Here is an 18,956-nt window from a genome sequence, read left to right on the forward strand (position 1 = left end):
CACTGATTTTTGATTGCATATAGGGAGGAAAAGAAAAATATTTTATATAACATGGTGAAATAAGTGAGGGGTAACTGTTGTTAGGCAGAGGCTCTCACCATGCAGACTTGTCCTCCCCATCCTTGCCTTTCTCTTCCCTCACCAGCCTTTAGCATGTTCTAGAAATGCAACTTGCTCCTAAGAAAGCAAACCAAACCCAACCCATTTCAGATTTTTCTTCCCATCCAATCCTTACACCACTATCTCTTTCCAGCTGCACTTCCCTCTCTCCTTCAGCACAGCTTCTCTGCTGGACCATGAAATGTTACTATGAGCTGCACCCTTTTTTCCTGATCATGGGCACAGGTTGAAGAAACAAACTCACAACATGCCTAACTACTGCCCTAACAGCAAGACTTGCAGGTACACAGGTGACTTTGGGTATTATTGCCATCTACCTGTACTGTTTACATTAATTCCAAACACCAGCAAAACAACAGCCAGCAGCTCCTGTGGGAGCCCTGGTGCCATCGACCGAACCCTTTGCAGAGACACACCAGCCTGGGTTTCCTAGGAATCTCTCCACCTTCTGAAAAGCAACATGTGACATCTCTTCTGGACAAGGATAAAGCTTATTTCAATCTCAAATCCACTCCATTTCCTGCTTTACTTTATTTATTTATATTGGGCACAACTAGATTCAAAGAGACACTTGTGTCTGCAACTCCTGTGCAGGGAAATTGTTTGCCAAAAGCAGAACTCAGAAGTTCAGTTGGAATCTCTTTGGCAAGATTTTCTCTTCATCCTTGCATTGTCCAACATATTTTTCCCCCTGATGTCCCCAAATGTGTTTCAACTACTGCTAAATTTCAGTGATTTTTTTTTTTTTTTTTCTCTAACCATCTGGTAAAGCCCACAGGACCTAGTGGGAAAGACACCTGACCAGCATCCTCATGTTTTCTCAGATTTGACTGAGTTGCTCACAGAACCAGGATATGTACACAGTTAAAATAATTTTAACTGTTCTGAGTTCAGAGCCACAGTCTTAAGACATACTTCATTTGTTTATTAAAAAGGGTAATGATGTCCTGGGAAACTTTTTAAGTTGCTTATATCCTATGAAGTGACATCAGTGAAATGAAACAGTGGGTCACAGTGTCACAGCTGGAAACCTTGAAAAACAAGACCTTCAAGTTTCCAATTCAAAAGCTTTGGAGAACTCAAGTATTTTTTCCCCTAAGGGTATTAGCTGAGGACTCTGCTTTCCATGGTTCATTGTGAATAGGACTGGGTACTGAGCTATTGATAGGGCATCTCTGGAACGTCTGGCTGTGAGAGCACTTTGTATGGAAAAGCACAGGAGCCAGAAGCTGAGGTACAGTACTTCTAGCCCTGAATGCAGGGTTACTGTGAGGTGCCTACAAGCTTCAGAACTGTATGAAATACAGGTAAACAGTCCAAGCTGAATGAGAGAGACATCCAGGCCTAAGTAAGGGAATAGATACAGGCATTACTTGTGCATGCACAGCAGAACAAGAGAAGATGATCTATGTGAAAAAGATATCCATCAAGACAGAGGACACAGCCATACACACAAATGCATGGAAGAGGTCCCTTATAAAGGAATAGACTATATTCAGCTTTTTCCTGTTTGACCAGTGGAATTCAATGTTCTTACATCTCTATGACATTACAGACAACAGGAGTGATAGAAGAATAATCCTGAAGTAATTTGGATAGACCTAAGCACTTGAATTTCATGCCTTCAAATTTATCTGACAGTAATCTCGAATCACAATGCAGACAATTTCTGCAAATGCTTCTGTGTGAAGTCATCTGCAGGGAAAGAAGTTTCTACTGTCTAGTACCTATTGTCTAAATAGTCTTGTACCTATTGGGGCTGCTGGTGGGGACCATATTTCTATTAGTAGATTTACTACAAAACTAGCATCTAGTTCATGTGAAAACCCAGATCCAGTAGGATTTTTATGACCACTCCTTGAAGGTGCAAATTTCCACATTTTCTCATCAACAACAGAATGGTTCCATTTTTCCCCTAAGCCCTTTTAGTGACTACAGTTCATTTCTAAAATTAGGATTTTCTTGAAATTCACTAAGATGCATCTGCAGAGAGGAAAAAATTAAGTTACTAACTTTAATAATCAAACAAACAAAACCACTTAGAAAAATCTTCCAAAGATAATCAGAATTTCCTGTATGACTTACTGGCCCAGATAGGATTAATCATCCCAATAAGAAAGATTATTAAGCCTTTTTAAATGACAAGAAAGGCCTGAGAAATTTCAACATGATCTGGAAGAAGAAAATTTAAGTAATTAGTATTCTTGCCCTTCCATATAAAACACAAAGGATTATTTCTTAAAGATAAAACACACAAGAGTGACTATTTTAGAGCAAATTTTGGTTGCCTGGAGAACAAGGAGTAACCATATACAATCTCAAGTAAGTCGGATAGAATCAGCTATCCATTAGCTGTAGCCACTTGTTAGTTTTTTAGCACTACAGGTCATAGCCCAGTGAAACGAAAAGGGGATATGGTGGAAATTGAAGGAGTCCTTCAAAGAAGGAAAAGAACCATGAAGCAGTGAGGTGGCTCACACAAGAAATTTTGAACAGAAGGCAAGAATAAAGTCAGATCATTACAAAAGTAGCAACTGAGGCAGAAAATTGTTATTTCTCCTCTCGTCTGTCTGTATCTGAAATACTATCACCCAGACTCACTATGGACCAGCAGGAAAATTCCAGAAGGAAAATCAGGTAATCACTCAATTTCTTACTACATAAGGGCAAAATTAATGGATTAATATTAATATTAATATTAATATAATTCCTGAAAAATGGGGGAGATATCTCTGTCCAATACAGTACTGCATTGGGAAAAAAAAAAAAAAATTCTGAAATCAATGTTTTTCAAGAAATGCAGAGTTTTCTGCAACTCTAAAAGCTATTGAGAGAATACAAAATAAAATATCTTCCCATCATTTCACGCTCTTTCATATAACACATTTAAAGAGAAACAAATAAGTTGTATGGGATAGTGATGAGCCTCTGAACAATCCCTCTTTTCATCAGGATCCAAACTGAATTTCAAAAGCTGTTTGAGACATGCCTAGCTATTTCTGTTCCACAGCAGTACAGTCATGGAAAGTTTTCCATATACCACAGCAAGGCCACAGAGCAAACAGTTTATCACTGGAGTGTCTGAGCTTGCATGATAAAAAACAAACAGGGAGTAATATATGACAAAACCTTGAAAGTGGAATTTTGGACTCTAATTACCCGGTCAGAAGCTCTTTTGAATGGGCTGTGTGAGATAATAAATTTCTTGTGAGAGAACAAGTCTACTTGGTCTGGACTCTAATCTTGGATTTGTGGCAGATTGTTATCAGTGCTTTCCGCCTGGAATTCATTTTCTCTGCACAGATTTAAAAGAATAAGTCCTTTTCTCTTCCTTCAAGGCAATAACATGGACTATAGCTGCTCCTACTTTTTGCCCATATTTTGGGTGAACAGCAACTGTCTTAATTTTTGCTTACGCTTTTGTTTCCTTTGGCTTTTCAGCAAGAAGAGCCTGCAGAATTCCTATAGAAGGCTTCCCACTAAGTATTTTTTTCTTCTCTTGTTCTTCTGTGCAGATTTTAGTGGGGAGCCTTTAGATGCATGCCCTGTATCTTTGGTAGCTGATGGAAGGGACCTCAGGGTAGTTCACAGGCAAAAGGTGATGGGGTTTCCTGGTGGCTCTTGAACAGCTGTGTTCAAGAGCAGATGGGCAAATTCAGGTCCAGTGGTTCTTGCTGTGTCATACTTCACAGCTGAGGACCTGCAGAGCCTACAGCTCTACATCCCTCTGGCACCCCTTGTCTGGTCAGATGCCAGAGCACCAACATGGAGACTACACCAACATTACTAAAGAGCTGTGGCTTGGCTGCTCCAAAGATAAAGTGGGGAAAATATTGGGAAAAATGAGGATCAGGACTTGAGATCTCTCTCTTTTTACAGAAATCCAGAAGAAATCACAGAAAGTAAGGTGACTTGCCCCGCCTTAGGGTGGGGTGAGTCAAGATGACTTTAGAGTTTGATAGGACATTTGAAGATCATCTTGTCCAGCCTCTCTGCAGTGACCAGGGACACCTTCAAGTCCTGGTCTTGAATGTTTCTAGGGATGGGGCATCCACCACCTCTCTGGGCAAGCTGTTTGTCCAGTGTTTTACCACTCTCACTGTAAAAAACTTCTTTAAAAATATTTATTTTAACTTCTATTAAATAACAATGGCCTGTAATGTGTTTCATTAAAGTCTACCTCTGTCTTTCCCTTGTTATCTAAACCAATCTCACTGAAATACTAAGGGAGGGTCCCCTTGACCCTTCTATGATCATGTCATCACAAATGTAAGACTTCTCCAAAAGAGCATACGTGCCAAACCAGCCCAAGGATGCTGAGCTGAATAGAAAGTACACACTGATCAAATATTTGCTACTGCTGATGGAGAGGGAGCTGAGAGTTGACATTTCCATGACATTTTGTTCTTGTAAAGCCAAGAACTGCTCTATAACATTTGAATGTGGCTTGAGATTGTTAATCTCACACCAGAAGTAAATGGAGAGATTTGGAAAAGATGCAATTATTTATTCTCAATCCACAGTATCACACATAAATAACTCCTATTAGGAAATACCATTAATAAATAAGTGCTCATGACGACTCGGAGAAATAACTGATCATATCAAAAGAATTTACAGCTTAAGACCAAGGTGACACAGCAACTCCATGCAAGGTTATCTTGCTCTGTCCTATTGCAATAGGCACATGTGCTTAGCTGAAATTTTATTTTAAAAACTATACTCATATTCCAAAAGTCAGCTAAGAATAGTAGTATACAAATCGAGGTGTTTCCATACCATCCATTAGCCAGTGCTCCAGGAATACCACTGTATAAGAATCAGGGAATGTCTTGGTTTGAAAAGGCATTCCCTGATTGAAGGATTGTCTGTGAAGGAAGGCAAAAGCCTCCTGTGAAATGGAAAAGGTATAAAAGGCTCTCAGGCAAAGATATGGGAATGGGAATAACAGTTCTTTACTAGGAGAAAAATGAAATCAAAATAATAATTAAAAAATGTAATTAGTACAAACAAAACTAGTGATGGAGTCAGAAACCAGGGTGTTGGTAATAGTCCAGTTAAAATGGTGGCTGTTCCTCCTGGAGTGGCAGATGAAATGCTGCTTAAGTGGTGATCTCTAGAAGGTTGCAGTTTTCTCTGAAGGTCTGGTAGTAGTTGGGCGTGGTCTTCCTCTGGGAATCCAGCAGAGATGAAAGCTGCTCCTCTCCGAATCCAGCGAAGGGGCTGCCCAGTGTCCCAAAAAGTTCTGATTTTATGCAGGTAGGACTGCTTGGCTCCTCCCACTGGGTGGAGCATCCCACAATGGGATAATGTAACTTTACTGGTCATGCAGTGAGTCATTCAATGGCCCATTAACAGAAGATACCTCCCAGGAGGGAGACATTGTTCTCAGAAGAGGTAAGAAAACTGCCCAACCTCCAACAGATGGCAATAGAATACATGCTTATCTTACAAGCCAGGACAGGGAATTAAAACATTTTTACTACTTCTACCCTGCATTGGGTCATTTCTCATTAAATGTGAGTTCTCATGAAAGTTGTTAATACAGATGTGGCCTGGAGTACAGATTGCTTGGACTTGAATAGAAAGCAAGCAGGAACAAAAAATGCCATGTTCAAGAAGGAAACAGTGAAAAGACTCAAAATACAGCTGAAAGGTTCAGGACAAGAGACAAAAATAATTTCAGCAGCTGATTTTTCTGGTAGAATTCATCAATATTTCAGTGCTATAATTACTTTAATAATATATTTTTTTTTTTTTTTTTTTTTTTTTTTTTTTTTTTTTTTTTTTTTTTTTTTTTTTTTTTTTTTTTTTTTTTTTTTTTTTTTTTTTTTTTTTTTTTTTTTTTTTTTTTTTTTGTTTTTTTTTTTTTTGTTTTTTTTTTTTTTTTTTTTTTTTTTTTTTTTTTTTTTTTTTTTTTTTTTTTTTTTTTTTTTTTTTTTTGTTTTTTTTTTTTTTTTTTTTTTTTTTTTTTTTTTTTTTTTTTTTTTTTTTTTTTTTTTTTTTTTTTTTTTTTTTTTTTTTTTTTTTTTTTTTTTTTTTTTTTTTTTTTTTTTTTTTTTTTTTTTTTTTTTTTTTTTTTTTTTTTTTTTTTTTTTTTTTTTTTTTTTTTTTTTTTTTTTTTTTTTTTTTTTTTTTTTTTTTTTTTTTTTTTTTTTTTTTTTTTTTTTTTTTTTTTTTTTTTTTTTTTTTTTTTTTTTTTTTTTTTTTTTTTTTTTTTTTTTTTTTTTTTTTTTTTTTTTTTTTTTTTTTTTTTTTTTTTTTTTTTTTTTTTTTTTTTTTTTTTTTTTTTTTTTTTTTTTTTTTTTTTTTTTTTTTTTTTTTTTTTTTTTTTTTTTTTTTTTTTTTTTTTTTTTTTTTTTTTTTTTTTTTTTTTTTTTTTTTTTTTTTTTTTTTTTTTTTTTTTTTTTTTTTTTTTTTTTTTTTTTTTTTTTTTTTTTTTTTTTTTTTTTTTTTTTTTTTTTTTTTTTTTTTTTTTTTTTTTTTTTTTTTTTTTTTTTTTTTTTTTTTTTTTTTTTTTTTTTTTTTTTTTTTTTTTTTTTTTTTTTTTTTTTTTTTTTTTTTTTTTTTTTTTTTTTTTTTTTTTTTTTTTTTTTTTTTTTTTTTTTTTTTTTTTTTTTTTTTTTTTTTTTTTTTTTTTTTTTTTTTTTTTTTTTTTTTTTTTTTTTTTTTTTTTTTTTTTTTTTTTTTTTTTTTTTTTTTTTTTTTTTTTTTTTTTTTTTTTTTTTTTTTTTTTTTTTTTTTTTTTTTTTTTTTTTTTTTTTTTTTTTTTTTTTTTTTTTTTTTTTTTTTTTTTTTTTTTTTTTTTTTTTTTTTTTTTTTTTTTTTTTTTTTTTTTTTTTTTTTTTTTTTTTTTTTTTTTTTTTTTTTTTTTTTTTTTTTTTTTTTTTTTTTTTTTTTTTTTTTTTTTTTTTTTTTTTTTTTTTTTTTTTTTTTTTTTTTTTTTTTTTTTTTTTTTTTTTTTTTTTTTTTTTTTTTTTTTTTTTTTTTTTTTTTTTTTTTTTTTTTTTTTTTTTTTTTTTTTTTTTTTTTTTTTTTTTTTTTTTTTTTTTTTTTTTTTTTTTTTTTTTTTTTTTTTTTTTTTTTTTTTTTTTTTTTTTTTTTTTTTTTTTTTTTTTTTTTTTTTTTTTTTTTTTTTTTTTTTTTTTTTTTTTTTTTTTTTTTTTTTTTTTTTTTTTTTTTTTTTTTTTTTTTTTTTTTTTTTTTTTTTTTTTTTTTTTTTTTTTTTTTTTTTTTTTTTTTTTTTTTTTTTTTTTTTTTTTTTTTTTTTTTTTTTTTTTTTTTTTTTTTTTTTTTTTTTTTTTTTTTTTTTTTTTTTTTTTTTTTTTTTTTTTTTTTTTTTTTTTTTTTTTTTTTTTTTTTTTTTTTTTTTTTTTTTTTTTTTTTTTTTTTTTTTTTTTTTTTTTTTTTTTTTTTTGGTTTTGTTTTTTTTTTTTTTTTTTTTTTTTTTTTTTTTTTTTTTTTTTTTTTTTTTTTTTTTTTTTTTTTTTTTTTTTTTTTTTTTTTTTTTTCAACACATCTATATTTCTGTCTTTCATATATATCTATATTTCTGTCTTTCATATATATATATATATATATATATATATATATATATATATATATATATATATATATATATATATATATATATGAATGTGTGTCTAGGTATATGGGTATTTATAAAAATTTGTTTGACTTTAAAATTTGTTTCCCATAAGTCAAAACACCCTCCTCATTGCAGTAAATTGTTTGGTTTAAACACTGATTTCTAGGGCACTAATAAACAGTATTTTTGTGGGTTTGGGAAAGCTGAAAATATTTTCACTTTAAAAATCCCATAGCACAGAAAGGCAGTGATCCAGCAATCAAAAAACATGGCATGTTCTCCTAGCATGATTCACTGTAGCTAAGCCCCCAAAGAAGCAGTGCTAGTGGATGATTGCCAGTGGTAGTGTGTTCTAGAAATAGGAAAAACAACCTGTGAACAACCTAGGTGCTGTTTAAAACAAGCTGTGCACAGGTACCACACAGACAGGTAGCCAGCATTACATCTTAGTCCAGATGCAGTTTAGGTTTTGTCCTGGTGAACAGGAGCTTTCCCATTAGATATTCCCAGCCTAAAAAACAAAAACTAAATCAGGGCCTGATACAAAAAGTTGTCTGTCCTTGGCTAAGATAAATCTCTTTTGGGGACCCCATCCTGAGAGCACCCTGCCCTGTTTACTCCCACTGTGGAGGGCATGTGCTGCCAGCTGTGGGATGAGGCTTTCCATGTAAAGTTTGCACCTTTGCCAGTCACTGGAAAGGGGGGGGAATTTTGACAGCACTTTTGCAGACCATATCAGGGTTGGCTAGTCAAATACTTAGCATTTGAATGAATCCCAGCTAGCTATCTCCTTCTGGCCCAGTCCCAATGCAGCTCAGTGCAGCCTCAGTAATAGTATTTGATATACAGCAGAGCAGGAACACAGCACCTGAAGTTCTTACGGTAAACCAAGAAACACACTACAGACATTTAGTAGCCATATAAGGAACAACCCTGGCACTGATCTGCCATTCTCAGTTGTCTCCCTCACCTCACACTGCTGCAGCACAGCTTCTGCCTATGCAGACTTCACTGACTTTTGGGTTGCACAACCTTGCATCTGAAAACAGGAATAGATGAACTCAGTAACTCAATGACCAGTTCTACAATTGACAACAACAACAATAGCAAGCCTCCACATCTGTGCTTTTTTCTCACCTCTGGTACATTTTTTGCCATACATCCCCAAGTCAGAGGGTTCATGGCAAGGGTTATTTTCTAACTGCACTGTTCCTTGGTTTTCACCAGGGCATGCTTCCTACATCCCCACATGCCCAAATCTCTCCATTGTAGCAGAATGGTTCCAGGTTGAGACCAGCTTAGCTGAAGATGTCTTTATGCAACTCCTCCCATTCCACCCTGTCCAAACAGGTCCTGAGGAGCTTGTTCCTCTGCTCAGTTTTTATAGGAGAGAAGAGGTATCTTTGCAAAACAGCCTCAACTAGGATGAATCCTACCTGGCCTGCACAGCATCTGCAGGAAAGCATGAGTCATAGATATGACTGGTGCTTCCAAGGAAATATTTCTCTTTTTCATTCCTGAAGGTCCAGACAGGGACAGAGGGACTGTCCTGGCAAGGGGCAGTAGATGTCCCTGTCATGTTTACAGCATCTCTTATGAGCAAGTAAGTGCACAATGAGCAGGAGTTAAAGTACAAATCCCAACTGAGCCCATGAAGCTTTCCAGCTTCAGGTATCAGATATCCAGCCTTAGGCCAGGCAGTAAAAAACCCTCTGAGCTCTACCATCTCATGATCAATCACTCCTGGAAAACCAGCAGTGCCAGAGGCAGCCCAGGAAAGATTAATGTTGCTCAGAGAGGAAAAGAACAGTACTCGCATCTTCATCCATTCTGGGTATTTGTATTGACACAGACATTGTGTAACTCCCAGGGAAAAGGAGATTGCCATTCTCAGGAACACTTAACAGTAAGAAGAGCCTCTGTTCTATGCTCAGGGTGAATGTTACTGAGGAGGACACAAATCAAACCTGGCCATGAACGAAAGAATATAAAAGAATGGTTTTGCTTTTTTTCAGAGGAAAGACATATTTGCAGCTTTACTTGCATTTTAAAAGAAGCACACAAAGGTTTTTTATCTCTTATATGAGAGACGGACAGGGAAGAATTTGTTTATTTTAATTGCAAAATTTTAAAGATGATCTGAAATTGGAGGAAAGTATTTTAACCAGCTGAAGCTTGAGCTACTTTAGGGCTGGGAAAATACTTTATCTTCCATGTTTTATTTGTATGGCTTTATAAAAGGACAGAAAGGTCCAGTTTTGCTTGTAAGTGCCACAGCAACAGGAAACCTTCTTATTTCCCCGAGCTGTCATTTCCATTGACCAGTCTCCATACTCATGTATTTATAAACCAGTTTCCCATTTTCTCTCCGGAGTCAGATTTTGTCAAGCCATAGTAAAGCTCCTCTATGCTTTTGTGTGCACCAAAAGATGCTCTTTCTACTTCCAGACTGCCTTACCTGGCCATATGCATGTTCGATTCTGTCTCTAGCAAAGTGAACTAACCTACTTCTTATCTGTCTGCTTCTGAGATCTGATATCCTTCAGATGTTTGAACTGTCTTAATGAACTATTGCCAGCAATAGCGCTGAGAGGTTTTGTTATTTCTTCCTTCTGTCATATTTGCATACTTTTTTTAAAGTCTCCTTGTCTTCTCAAACTTGACAGTCTTACACACAGTTTCAGTGTGTAACATCATTAATAAAGTAAATTATCAAGTGAAAGAAAACCTCATCTATATTATTCAATTGCAGCGAGAGCAAAGCAGCACATACTTCCTTAACTGTGGTCAATACCTGATAATGCTGGATAGTTTTAGGAAGTCAAGAGATGGGCACATTATCTTCCTTTGAATTTAACAGCAAATACTAAAAAACAAAAGCTGTTTATTTGTACATAGGTGAAGGGATTTTAAAAAAAAATCCATTCTTGTTTTCTTCTTTGGCTTGTCTTGTTTTCTGAATCTTACAATCCAAGATATCACTGTAGGGTTTTTCTGCCTCTGCAGAAAAATTAGATATATATGATTGGGGCATGTATGTAGAATAATTCAGATGTTGCTACCAGTTTATTGAATCTACTGTAATTAAAGGTGGCTGCCAGGCATCAGTCTTATCTTTTGTGTTTTCTGTGTTAGTTGTGGCAGAGATTTCATAAGTTCATAAGCCACATGAACTTGAGACTATATGGCTTTACCAGGCAAAAAGAAACCTGAGGAGGAAAAGCTCCATACAGCCTTTTAGTGCAGATTCCTTTGTGCATTCATGCTCCCTTCTAAAAGGTCCAGATCATGGCAATGAAGAAAATAGAAGGCATCTCTTGACAAAGCCTTCACCCTCTCACCTTCAGTTCCCATGTCTTTCAAACTAGCTAATTCTGACCTTACACAGGGATATTTTAAGCAACATTAAAGTGCTGGGAAGGGCCTCCTTTGAAGGAATGCAGGGATAGCTGTGCATGGATCTGATGAAAATTAAAGAACACATGCAATTCTTGGAACTACCAGCAAAGCTTGGGCCAGAAGATGTGGCTCTGAATTCATATAAGGGAATACAAAGGCAACAAAAATCTTTAGGATGCCAGAATAACAACCAATATACATTTTAGATCTTTTATTCTTTTCATTATGTCTTCTTTTGACAGCACCACTAGTCTCTACTGATTAGATATCAGCATGTGTGCTCCACAGACAATGTTTATGGCTTTCGACTAGCCACTTCATCTGCCCAGCCCACATAACTGACAAAAGAGATTGCAACATATGATAAAACCTTACCCCAAAACCCACACCCACTTATCCAGGAAACAACTGACACTCATTGGTTTTTAAAGTAGTGCTCCTCCTCTGTCCACACCATGAGGTAAAATTTATTATGCAATCTATATTTGAGTGTAATTTATTCATTAAGCCTCTTATAACAACTTCTATGAAAAGGCAGGGTTGATCAGACACCAGGTGGATTTGCAAATGCGGTATCAGAGGCAGCACAGTGCTATTTGCTACTGTAGAGTTTCCTCAGGAGATAAAAGTAGGAAGCACTGGAACATGGTATTGGAATTTTTGTAGAGTTGATAATACAGAAATTAATGCATGCACTTTTTCTCCTCTTATTACCACATCTTTAAGGTTTTGTGGGAGTGGATTGCTTCCTATCATGATTATTATTAAATAATTGGTAATATTTTTCCCAGCTTACTTATAGAATCAACGAATACCCTGAGCTGGAAGGGACCCACAAGGATCACTGAAGTCCAACTCCTGGCCCTGCAAAGGACAGAAGACCCACAAGTCACACCATGTGCCTGAGAGCATTGTCCAAATGTTTCTGGAACTCTGTCAGATGTGACCACTTCCCTATGGAACCTCTTCCAGTGCCCAAACACACTTTTTTTCTCTGGTCTTGTTTTGAAAATTCAGCTAAGTTCTTTTTCTAGATCAGAACAATAAAATGCGACCATACTTTAGTAACAGTTACCTGTGCCATGGTATACAAAGAAAATGGTCCCGAGGAACTGAATTAGTTTTTTTCCCCCTACTTCTCCAACCTTGTACTCTCATTATACTCACACATCTCCAAAATACATAGTTTTAGAACTTTTAAAAATAATTGTCGACTGTGGTTGGATGGTGCCATTTCTAAAACTGTAAGCTGACCTGACACGTGACCAACATTCCTAATGCTGCTGCCCCATTGGGAGAAAAAATTCTCCACAAACCACCTACACGCACAAAAATTTCTGATGGAGAATGGGCAAAGCACTGAGTTGGGAAAGGATAAAGGTCAGACCCACAGAACGTAAGTACTCAGAAAAGCATTTGCAGTTTTGTGGTGTAAAAGTAACATGACTTTTTTATCAAACAATGGTACTCTGATGCTGTCATAGCCTTAGAGATTATTCCACTTCTTGGCTCACAAATGACCGGAACACCAAGTTCTAAAGGAATAAGCAAGTTCAATGATAACTTCCTTAGTAGTGGATGAAAACTATTTGAGCAATCTGAGACAGTGTTCCAACCACAAGACTGTCACCCAATGTTATTTCTTGTCACCCTGTGACTCACTTAAGAGGCAGCTGTTAAAACCATGAAGCTCTCATTGCTTTTTTTTCCCCATGAAACTTGGATCCAAGTGCTGAGGACTTGGATGACATAGGAGCTAATGACGAGTGCTTTATAGCAACAGATTACTTAAGAAGTATAAACTAATGCTAACTTCCTCTGTTCAAAGTCTTTACAATGAAAGTTTTAAGTCTCACTAAAACTAGAGTTGTTCCATAAGTAGAAGAGACTGAGCACACCAGCCATTTCAAGCTTGCTGTATGTGGGACAGGCAATATTAGTGTCCAGTTTCCAAAACATGCTGCACTTCATATCTTGTTCTTCTGCAGTGCAAAGAGGAACAGGGTGGGGATTTTTTAGTTTGGTTTTTTTGGGTTTTTTTTTTGGTTTGTTTTTCTGAAGTGAAGCTGACAATATTTTGACAGATGAGAAAGCCCCTGTAGAAATGTGAGGATGTACACAATCTCAGGAAATAATATTCAGGCAATTGAATCCTTGAGGGTGGACAGACTGCTAGATGCTGAGCCAACTCAACCTAAGGGACATTGCTCTCACCAAAAACTGGTATATGAAGAGGTAACTTGCATCACTCTGAGAGAACTTGCTCTTGGAGGTAACAAAATCAGACAAAACTCTTTGCAAAAAAGAACAGCTGCAAATGTTGTCTACAATGAGAACAGGGCAGGAAACTCACTGGACTGGGAACTTTACTTGCTCTTTTTCAAGTCTGGTAAATTGCACAGAAACATACATGAGAAGAGCAGGTAAACACCAAATGAAATAAATGTTCGTTATGTCTGGTCCAGACAAGAGCTGAGGCCAAAATCAACACAAAGGGGTAGCTTTAGTCATAAAACCCTCCAGTCATCTTCATGGCTTGGGGTTTTTTCCTCCTTCCTTAGGAATGCTGTAATAATGTGCAACAAAGAAAGATTTAATGCAGTTTGCTTAAATATTAGCTACCTATGTTTTGGGGAGAAACCACAGACTTTGCATAAATATTCTGCTATTATATGCCAATGAATGACACATATCCCCTCTTCTGAAAGGGCATCATGCTTACCCATTCTCAGCAGTATGCAGAAAGTCATGATTACTTGGTTGATGGGAAGAATTGCTTTCCACAGCTATCAAGGAGGGAATCAGAAAATTATGGTTGTGCTATAGGCTAAAATATAATATAATGGAGAAAATCAGTGAAAAAAACCCACAGTATCTGGAACAAGAGCATTAAAGTCTCTGTGGGAAAAAAATGGTTGTAGAGTATATACAGTGTGCATTGAAAATAATGAAACCTCCATAAAAAGAGGTATCTCACCTAAACCTCCCTGGGAAAGAAAAACTAATACTTTTAAAATCTTTACTGAAAATCAGGAGGAGACATTTGAAAAAATATTTGTGCTACACAATTATCTCTGTGATTTCCAAACTGCTCTAAGAGTTTATTCATTCCTGTTCTTGCCAAAAATGAAAGTGTATGATTGAAATAGTCTGGTTTTTTTGTTTTTTTTTTTTTTAATATGACCTAATTTGGAATTGCTTGAGTGGTCATTTTGAGAATCAGTTCAGAGTCTTTTACCCTCCATTCAAATCCAGCTCTGGTGTGACAGAGGCTGTAATGAACACAGATAATTTGCTCAGCCAAGGAGATCTGGGTACAGAGACCTGAGCATGGGTAGCATCTTCATTACCAACACATTGATAAGTCACTTAGAAATTCAAACAACCCTTCCAGAGTTACCATTTCCACAAGAATGAGGGGGTGACGGAGTCCACATGGAGCTAAGGGAACAGGTATCACAAAACAATTCTGTTCCTCTTTCCTCGGGCTCCATTTTTTTGTGGAGCTTAAAGCTGCCTGAACCTGGAGTAAAGCAGCTTAAAGACTACCATATTATGGTGACTAATCATAACTATAGAAATGCCATTAATGAGTGTTATTTAATAGCTGCATTCATTATTTAACCACATTATTGCATGCTTTGATTTTCACCTATGTCCTTGTTGCTTCAATACCATGACTCAGTGGAGAATAATTCTTAGCTTATTTTCCAAATTCTTTGTGGTCTTTCCCATTGATGCATTCAGTAGAAGACAGGAAAAAAGAAGACAGAAACAGTTCAGATCCAGCCACTGTATATAAACCTGAAAGCCAAATCTTCAGACATTGTTGCATCCAGCATTGCTGACCGATGGGGACTATTGTGCTGTTTGGCCCTGGTCTTGTACATTGGAGCTGTGCTATCGTCTTTGTGAGCTATCAGGACTGAAGTGACCTAAATATTCCTCTCCCAGCCTGTGTACTGGTGTATAGTGTTTCCAGTTGCAAGAGCAATATGAATGAAGGATATGGTGCACTCCTTGCACAGGATTTGACTCAAGCTCCCTTATCCAAACAACACCCCAAGCAAATACTACTGCTTCTGAGTAATTTGTCCCTCTCCCAGACCATGGTGCTCATCAGCTGGTGTGACTCCTTGCTCTGTTCTCATGAATTTTATGGCAAGTGCTTGCAGAGTTCACAAGGCTGGGCTGGGATTATGAGGAGCAGAACACATATGGCTTGGCACAGACATGAGCTTTACTATTTATAGAAGATATTTGGATGCTCCAGAGGCTGAGAATAGCAGATGTAAAACATTCTTGGATCTCTGATTTTTAATTAAAGATTTAATTATGTAATTTGACATTTTCTATTCCAAGATTTCCCCAGTGGTGACTTTTTTCAATTGGGTCAACACACCTTGTAATCCCACATCTTCAGATCAGCTGTCAGCTGGAACACTGAGTCTCCTCCACAAACACATATATTTTTGAGATGATGATGTTTCCTGGGAGTCATTTTATTGACTAGGGAAACAAACTTCGTCTCCTCAGAATTTTGAGAAGAGTTGCCCATTCTTTTTGGTGCGATTTGAACTTAAAAAACAAAGTTTTAAAGTCTTTTTTTCTGCCTAAGGACAGAATGACCACTCCTACCTCTTGTCAGATTTCATCAGCCCTCTCATAGTGCTAGACAGGTACTTCACCTTCAGTAAATGTAACTCTTTTATCACACCCTCCCAATCCTTCAGATTTTTAAGTCACTCAGACACTGTGCAATTTTGGGGACTGAAAAAGAATTTACTGCAACAATATTATCTGTGGGGCTTAAATCCTACTTGGTTTTAGATTATTACTTGGAGCACACTTCATATATGTTGTTTCTACCAGCTGTGATGACTAAACTAAATAAATAACTAATATATATTAGTTGTATACTGAGAGACAGGAGCTACAGATGGAGTCTAGGAACAAGAGCAGCTGCTGTGGCTAATTCTGTTGAGAAGTCATCCCATGGTCTGCAGCCTTCAGCCTGGGGGACAGCAACCATAAGTAACCTAAAAGATCTTCCTGATTATGGAAAAGCCTCACAGCAATATTTTCTGTGCTTCTGTCAAGCCAAGACAGAATGAAATTTTAAAATATTTAATAAAATCTTTTCTTTTAAATAATATTTTAAAATATTTTATTTATTTTGGAGGAAAAAAAGGCCAAAAAATGGTAAATGTTTGTCCTGGCTTGTAAGATAAGCATGTATTCTATTGCCATCTGTTGGAGGTTGGGCAGTTTTCTTATCTCTTCCAAGAACAATGTCTCCCTCCAGGGAGATATCTTCTGTTACTGGACTATTAAATGAATCCCTGCATGACCGGTAAAGTTACATTATCCCATTGTGAGATGCTCCACCCAGAGGGAGGAGCCAAGCATTCTTACCTGCATAAAATCAGCACTTTTTGGGACACTGGGCAGTCCTTTTGCTGGATTCCCAGAGGAGCAGCTTTCATCTCTGCTGAATTCCCAGAGGAGAAGCCTTCTTCTCTGCTGGATCCCCAGAGGAAGACCAGGCCCATCTACTCTATCACCAGACCTTCAGAGAAAACTCCACCCTTCTACAGATCACCGCTTCAGCAGCATTTCATCTGCCCCTCCAGGAGGAGCAGCCACCATTTAACTGGACTACTACCAACACCCTGACTCCTCAGGGTGTCAGGTTTCTGACTCTATCAGTAGTTTTGTTTGTACTAATTACATTTTTCTTTTCTTTATTTTTATTTAGTTTTTTTTCCTAGTAAATAACTGTTATCCCCATTCCCATATCTTTGCCTGAGAGCCTTTTAATTTTGAAATTGTGGTAATTTGGGGAGAGGGGGTTTACCTTTTCCATTTCACAGGAGGCTGTTGCCTTCCTTCACAGACTCCTGTCTTTTCAAACTAAGATAATGTTCAAAACTGAAACTTCAGACGAATATTTTGGAATCACAGATGTTTAAATCTATAAGGATCTCAAGGTGTCACCTACAGCTTGTTTGATCCGGATGGAAATATCTGAACATAGATGTTTCCAGGCACAGGGATATTTTTAAAAACCTCCAAAATGAGAGTCTCCAAACTGGGCTATGTAGCTTATTCCTAGACTTAGAAAGTTCTTTTCAATCCTTCAAATGAGTGCTGATCTCTTCACTTTTATGTCCTGCCTGTACTGGACATGGAGAGCACTTGATGACATTTTTTATGTTTGAAATCTATTATCAGACAAGCTGACGATTTTCATATGGTATAAATATTTTCCTTCAAATTTCTTCCACCTTCTACACAGTTCTTATCATACTTCTTGATGACTACAACTTGTGATATCAGTTGTGAACTGTGGTGCCTTTGTCAAAAGATTTAGAAGGTCTATGTCACCAAGGATACACTTTTACATTGTCTTAATTTTGGGTAAATTTGAGACACTGAAATTTTGGGATGCTCTGTACATAGAACCAGGAAAGCTCTTTCCTCTTTAACTGAATATTTCAGCTTCATTATAACATTATAATCACTTGCATTACTTCAAGTTTAAAATACTTTAATGGAGATATATCACAGAATAATGTTTACAATATGTCTAAGTTGTACATGAGTGGACTGGGTGTTTATGTGACATTTATTTGTGGTTGTGTTGTTGAATTCCTCTCCACAGCAGGACTGATTCCTTGATTTTGCATACTACTATCTAACAATCACTAAAGCAGGATTAATAATACAGGCATATTTCAAGTATTTGCTAATGATTATGATTTTTTTTTTGTCCTTGTTCCTACACAGCATTTGGGCATCTGTCAGTCAAAAATGTTGTGCAAGTGTTTTGCAACACTGTTAATGTCCTCTTCTGCAGAAGGAACACTGGCGTTCTCCGTTGTAGACTTTGTTTGCTTAACATAGTGATCAAAAGGCACATTGCATTGCCACCAAACCTTGAGTCACCTTCCCCAAGGAACAATCACCCTTTCTTTCCATTTGGGTGGAGATTGTATATTTCTTAGTAAGGCAGTGGTGATCTCAGTCCAAAATTTCTTGATAATACTTGCTAAGCAGAAAGGGGCTATTTTATATTGAGGTGGCAGAAGAAAGATGGCTTATTACATACACACTGGTAAGCTTCTGTCATTGCAGTGCTGAGACCATGGCAGCAGCCTTGTGTCTGGTTTCTTCTAGCACAGTTAAAGAGGGAGAGGGAAGGAGCATCTGTAGAGGTGGTGCTGTAAACGTTGCAAAAACATCTGGCAGATCCTGGCTGGAGCAAAGGAACAGAAACATCTCTCAATTTTTTTTTTTCAGACACGCTGCCTGGTGCACTTTCTCAGTTTCTAATGGAGACATCCTTCTGTGGAATGACTGGGTTTGGCTTTTTATGGTTAGCAAGATGCAGCAACGTCAGGACATATCAGGATACGCCCTGATGGTGACTGTTTGCCTGCTGTGGGCAGCACCACGCGGTAGCAGAGGGAAATGTTGGGAGGTGGAGGGTGATGAAGTTGCCTGTCATATGTTCGAGGATGGATTGGAATGTTAATCCTGCCCTAGAGGAGGGAAAACAGAAGACTTTGCGAGCAAATGCCACTTCCTTTTGCAACAAGATGAAAAGCAGGAGGGAGGAAGGAAGGGGAGGAAGGGCAGGGTTCAGAGCCAGGCATATGACAAAACCAACCCAGGGTCTCTCATGCGTCTCTCCATTTGTCTCCCATTACTACCATAACCCTCTCAGCAGTCTGGTCAGGGGCAGAAGGGAATAGAAGAGCACTTAAAGGGTAATGCAGGGGATGTAGGGGCATATCAGAAATTTGCTGGAACTGGACATTTGGGCTGGACCATGACAGGGCTCTAG

Source organism: Lonchura striata, chromosome 3 (genome assembly GCF_050655825.1).
Source record: "Lonchura striata isolate lonStrDom1 chromosome 3, ASM5065582v1, whole genome shotgun sequence".
NCBI classification, from domain to species: domain Eukaryota; kingdom Metazoa; phylum Chordata; class Aves; order Passeriformes; family Estrildidae; genus Lonchura; species Lonchura striata.